Consider the following 6000-nt stretch of genomic DNA (forward strand, 5'->3'; position numbering starts at 1 on the left):
TCATGCACCATCCACCAGACTCAGCAGCGTCCGATTTGGCCGTCTTTGTTTCGCCTCGCTTTATTTTACTTTGGCTTCTTGGTGTCGCGAATCTGTTGGATTCCCACGCCGCAGTATGAAAAGGCTAGAACAACGGGGCGTATACGTAATCAGGCTAGGGTCGTTAGCCAGTTGGCTGGCCCCGAAAACTTTTCGCATTTCGCAGCCACGCATGCCAATCTTTTCATGACAAACTTCAATAGCCATCTAGCCATCAGAGCTCGAAACTCTTCCCCCAGCTGGAGCCTCAGTACGCAAAAATCTTGTTAAGCTCTAAGGCCCCCTTTTGCTGCCACCGATGGCAACTATTAAACTTGTTTCCTGCTTTTTCCAGACGGAGAATTTATGGCTGTCTCTTCGAAGGGATCGTAAACTTTTTACAGAAAAGTTACAGCTGAAAGTTATTCGTATCTTTTTTCGGCAGCTTCGACGGACTTACTGCAAATTCTCAAGGATTTTCGGTTTTTCTAAGCGAAAGTTAATCTGAAGTTATGCATAGTTTTCAGGGTAGTAGGACAATTACTTGCTTTCTTACTAAGGATATTAAAAACATTCAGCTTAAAAAAAAATCTGTGCAAAAATAATATGAATTATGTGATGATCACTTTGTGCCAATAATTTATGACTAGCAATAATTTGGAAATATTTTAAGCATTTCAATGCTTTTGTCATGGGGTAAACAATGTGAGGCGCAGATTTATTTAATCTGATATAAGGCAATTTTAAAATTTGTATGACATTCCAGCCATTACCTTAAGCAGCAACACATTGGAAGGATAAGATTTCGATCGCGTATACAAATATTCCATCAACATAATGTGGTTCAACAAATTTTGAGCGGGCCAAACTCCTGCAAAGTCAAAGGCGATGGGATCCGCGATAAGATCCTTGCGACACACGACAATGGCAAAGACGATCCCGAAACGGCATAAATAAAAACCGCTGAAGATTTGTGTCTCATGGATAATGTTTGAGCTACTACACACACACTCGCTGAGTGGAAAGTGAGGACTTTTTGGCTGAAACCCTTTGGGGCCACAGCAACTTTCACGCGTTCCGCCGAAGACAATGTTATCATAGGCCCATATTTGTGCAGGATGCGAAGGGAAGGGGAGGAGCTGAGGAAGCGCTGGTGCCGCATAAGAAGAACGCAAAACTCGTATTTAAAAAAGAACGGGGAATAAAAAACTGTTTAGGTACCGAAATGAAAGAAAACGAGCCACAGAAATTCCAGGCCAAAGAGGCCGCCGCCCAGGCTCTCAGATACATGTACACAGATACATTTACAGATACAGATACAAATGCTCGCAGTACATTTGCCAGTGTGTTGGTTCGGGGGAGCTCTTCATGCGCAGACGCGCAGGCAGAAAAGTTGCACGAATTCGCGAAATTGGCCACCGCAGCAGCAGAAGTAGCATCCACGGGAGCCACGGATCTCGGGATACATATTGAATTTCATGGATTGCCATTGCCGGCTGACCTTTCCCCCGAAAAAGCCAAGCCCAGGATCTGCGCTTCCTTCCTTCGCCGAGTTATTAAACAAGTAAGGCGAATGCGAGCGCAGTCTGCTCAACTTAATTACGGCCGAACTGGGGAGCAATGTAAATTGCCCGGACGCCTGTCGTTTATTTATAGAAAATAATGAATTGAACAGGTGAGATCGAGCCGATGATAAGCATAGAAATTCCAGCATACCCGCACACACAGTCGGACCAACAAAAAGCCAGGAGAAAAAGTTAAAATGAAAAGAAAAACAAAACAAGCCCGACCAAAGGAAGCTCAACTGCAGTTGCGAGTTGGCATTGCGAAATCGGCGAATGGCGAACTGCAAACTGCGAGCCGGGCAAAAAGCAGAAAGCAATCCAATTTACTGATTTATTTCTTATTTTACTTTGACTATGCAGCAGCAGCAGCAGAAACCACAACGGAGGCAGTCACGGCAGTAGCTTCTGAGCCTCGAATTGAGCTCAGCGTTCAACAATACACCGGGAGAAACAATGTGAACTAGATGCCTAAAGCTAGTAATGCTATGTTAGGAAAATGAAGAAGAAACCATCTTTTTGATCTTAAAAATAACCTTAAATTCATGTCATATTGTTAGCCATAAGTCACTATCCCATAGTACTATCTACAAGAAGTATCCCAGACTTTCTTTCTGTGCACTTCGAGCTTCAGTGTCAGCTCCACCGCTCAGTTGGCTCTCCTCGACCGATGGAGTTAGTGGGCCTGCTTGGCTTCGCTTTGATCTTGATGCTGGGCTGCGACGCCTGACAACGATGACGAGGCACAGCCCCCGATCCCCTTGCCACAGCCCCCTCCCCCAACATCATCGTCATCTACATCTGCCAGCCTCAGTCAATACAAAAAACACAGAAGTACAACGGGCCAGACAAAAAGAAGTCCAGGAGGGCAACGTAAAAAATGCAAAAAGGGGAATCCTTGCTGATTGCGAGAATTCAGAGATACCCTATCCATTTACTAAGCTCGACTAAGAAAATAAAAAATAAATGAAAAAGTAATTATTGAATAAAAAATATAATATAGTATTGAAACCAATATAGAAATGACTTGTCAAAAAAGAATTAAAAATTTTTATTGATAGCTTTATGCTTTTAAAAATATTTTCTCTCACTGCTCCAAAATTCCCGCACAGTTTAAGAAGCGGCGAAGAGAAGGGGGGACCCCAGTAGTATTGGGGCAAGGCAAGAACAATTTGAAGATTCTTGTAGGCAAAAGCTGCTGGCTGCTGGCTGCTGCCTGCAGTTGTTGTTGGCTGCACAAATGCAGATGCCACGACATTATTTTTGCCACTTGGCCGATGGGAGCCGCTCCACCATCCAATATCCACCATCAACCATCCACCGTGCCACATAATACAACAGGCACGGCCGCAAAGCGATGACTTGGTTCGCATCTTTGTCGCTCATGCTTTATTTAAGGTTTCATGTATAAATATTTTTATTTATTGTGCAACACATTCGCACACGTTGCGAGCCTCACTTCGGGATGCCTTACTGTAAGGCACGACTGCAACTGCAACAGCAGCAAGGCGACCCGATCTCAAAGGCAATGGCAACTATAATGATGATGATGTGTAAACTCGCGGTGGGACGCTTAATTTCTACCTTGGCCAAGGCCCAAGGATTGGAATGGGTATTGGGTTCGGCTTTGGCCAACCAACCGATGCATCGACTGACTGAGTCGCCATGGGTAGGGCAAATATAAATACCACTGTGCCCGCATTTATATGTGCCGCATCTGTACATACTTGTATTTATTTATATGGCAGAGTTCTCCCTGTTGCACTGTTGCCAAGTGCAGTCCGTCCGCCAGTCATCGTCGTTCCGTCCATCCGATGCGATATCGGCCGCCCAGGGCTAGTTTATGGGCCCGGTCAGAAGGAGTCTGAGTCCGTTGAGTGCAGTGGGAACTGCACTCCACTCCACAGCCGCCGGTCGAGATGCGAAAGTGATAATACAAATATGATGGGGACCATAAAAAGTGAGTGGGCCAACGGTGGGAAAGTGTCTGAGGTTCTCGGCATGTTCTCCATTTCGTGACGCCAGTGGGTGTGGGTGCTTAAAATGTAATGGCTGTAAATGTTCTATTTATAAGTCTGAGTGGGTGAAAATAACACTTTTTTTTCGTTAAAAACTCCACTTATTAACCCATGCTGACATCAACGACCGACTTATATTACTGACACCCGTGCTTTCACTCAAAGCCATTGTCATTACTATCATCACAACAATCATCATCATCATCCTCGTGGACTGGAGGTATCCGCAACCTAGACCCAATCATCAAGAGCAAGAACAAAGGCAACAAAAAAATCGATTTCATTCATACGCAATTTCGTTGAAATCTGTCAATGACACGTTCTCGATGCTCGCCGGCCACCCCTTGCACCTTCGCCTGCTTCAACCCCACCCCAAAAAGGGGGATCCACCGGTCCCCCCAAAGGCAGATCCACTGCGCCCGTTCCAGTTGCTCTGGAAATATCCCTGCCACTGACAGACTCTGGCCCAAAGCTGTTCCATCCGAGCTACTAGCACCTGCATAGAGGATTATGCACTGAGAAAAATACTTCTAATTGGAACTCCCATAATAAATCGGCATTTCCTTTTAACATTCTACATCTCTTAGTGGTGGTAAAGAAAATGTTATAAACCTTTATAATTTATCTGATCTCGCAATATCTTAATGAGAAATATAAATAGTTTAACATATTATTAAAAAGCATCTTTAACCATTAGGATCCTGTTTCTCCAGTGTACGCTTAAGGTTGCAGGTGGCGGTGTAAGGGGGGTATAGTGGGTGGCGAGGGGGCACACACTCATCACGGCCATTGACAAGTAGCTGTCAGGCAGAAGGGTCAAGGGGGAAACACGAGCGAGCTGAACCGACGAACGAGCATCAGGAGAACTTTTTGACACAAGTAACTGGGCTGGCACCCTTGCCCAGGGTCAAGGGGATGGATGTGAGGGATGGTTGGTGGTGGGTGGCGGCAGGGGGTTGGCTCACGCATCACAATGTGGCAAATCAGGCACAAAAATCCAATATCCTGCAATGAAATACAATTACACGGTGCACACAATTCGATTTGGCCCGACCAGAGTTACTTATAATTTTTGATTTCCCAAAATAATTGCCACAAATCGGAATGCGATTGAGGTTGACTGTGTCGAAGGTCATGCGTGACTTTTCTCGCAGTGTAGGGCCCCTGCAATGATTGTTACATGATGAAGTGCTATCGATGTCTGTTTCGTTTGACTGATTCTCAGATTCGATGGAAAAACGAGCAGCCCTCGAGGGGCGGCAGGTGTGTGCGTGCGTCTCTGTGTAAGTGAGAGTATCTGTGCGCGCAGCATGTGCGACTGTGTGCGGGGGCATGGAATTTTCAAGACCCTGTTACTGCAAGTGCCGCCCAGGTCTTTTAAAGTGTAAGAAGACGAGGCTGGCATTCAAATCTCTGCCCCCAGCTCGATGACTTCACACATTCCACAGCGAACGAGAGGGGTGTGGGATCGAAGAATTTCCTTGAAAACCCCCGTCTAAGCCAAGTGAAGAACTTAAACGTCGAACCAGTTTTTGGTGAATGAAAAGCCAGCGAGCCCAAAGTTGCACACAAACTCCAAACTCGAAGCAGAAGAAACCCGAAGCGAAGTACCAGAAAAGGGGGCCCCCACTGAAAAGGGGCAGCCTGGCAGCTAAAATATAATAAAAAGAAATTAAAATAAAATTCAAAAATGTGCAAAACGAGACCGAGAACGAGAAATGCTGCATGCCAGTCTTCGGGCAAGAGGGAGCGGTACTGGAGAAGAATCTCCGTGGAACCTGTTGGACCAGTCACACACACAGGCACGCACACCAGCAACCGAATGCCACCAACGTGTTTGTGCCAGGATAAAAGGCAAGCCGGGTCGCTCCATGGGTATATATCCATCTCTTTTCGCCCCGCTCCGGAGGATTTCAAGTGTAAAACGCTGTCGCTTGTGGAATGCGCGCACACACACACACACAGAGAAGCGGATACAACTGCATAGATAGCCCAACATTTGGCCATATTTTGCTGCACTAAATCAAGCGTTTAAACGAAATTCGAGTTGGGCCAACAAGCCAACGAGCCGAGCTCAAAGCGCTCATATTTTCCCGATCGCCAAAAAGAAGCACCATAATTTATAGATGCCGTTTGACTAAATTCGTTTAATTCCAGTCCTACCTTTACCCACACACCTATATAATATATATGCCTACGGTTTACCTGTGCGATACAAAAATAAGGAGAAAAAAACTGAAAATAAGGCGAGAGAGCGAGAAGTAAAAGGGTTTTGGTTTTGGTTTCGGTTTCGGTTTCTTTGGGACCTTCGCTCTCATCGATCGTTCCGTAGTGTACATTATAATTTATAACTTTATCTAAACGATGTGGTGGTGTTTAATTTTCGACCTCACCTTTTCCAG

At 45.4% G+C, this 6000-nt stretch overlaps 1 long non-coding RNA gene across 1 annotated transcript; it reads right to left on the minus strand.

Moving 5' to 3' along the window:
• Positions 1 to 4250: 4250 nt before the first annotated feature.
• Positions 4251 to 5199, minus strand: LOC117141620. The gene is made up of 2 exons (XR_004459491.1): positions 4662 to 5199; positions 4251 to 4603 (listed from the first exon to the last, which is right to left on the minus strand). It is a non-coding gene; the product is annotated as an uncharacterized LOC117141620 (long non-coding RNA).
• Positions 5200 to 6000: the final 801 nt, after the last annotated feature.

This window comes from Drosophila mauritiana, chromosome 3L (assembly GCF_004382145.1).
Source record: "Drosophila mauritiana strain mau12 chromosome 3L, ASM438214v1, whole genome shotgun sequence".
Lineage (NCBI taxonomy): Eukaryota > Metazoa > Arthropoda > Insecta > Diptera > Drosophilidae > Drosophila > Drosophila mauritiana.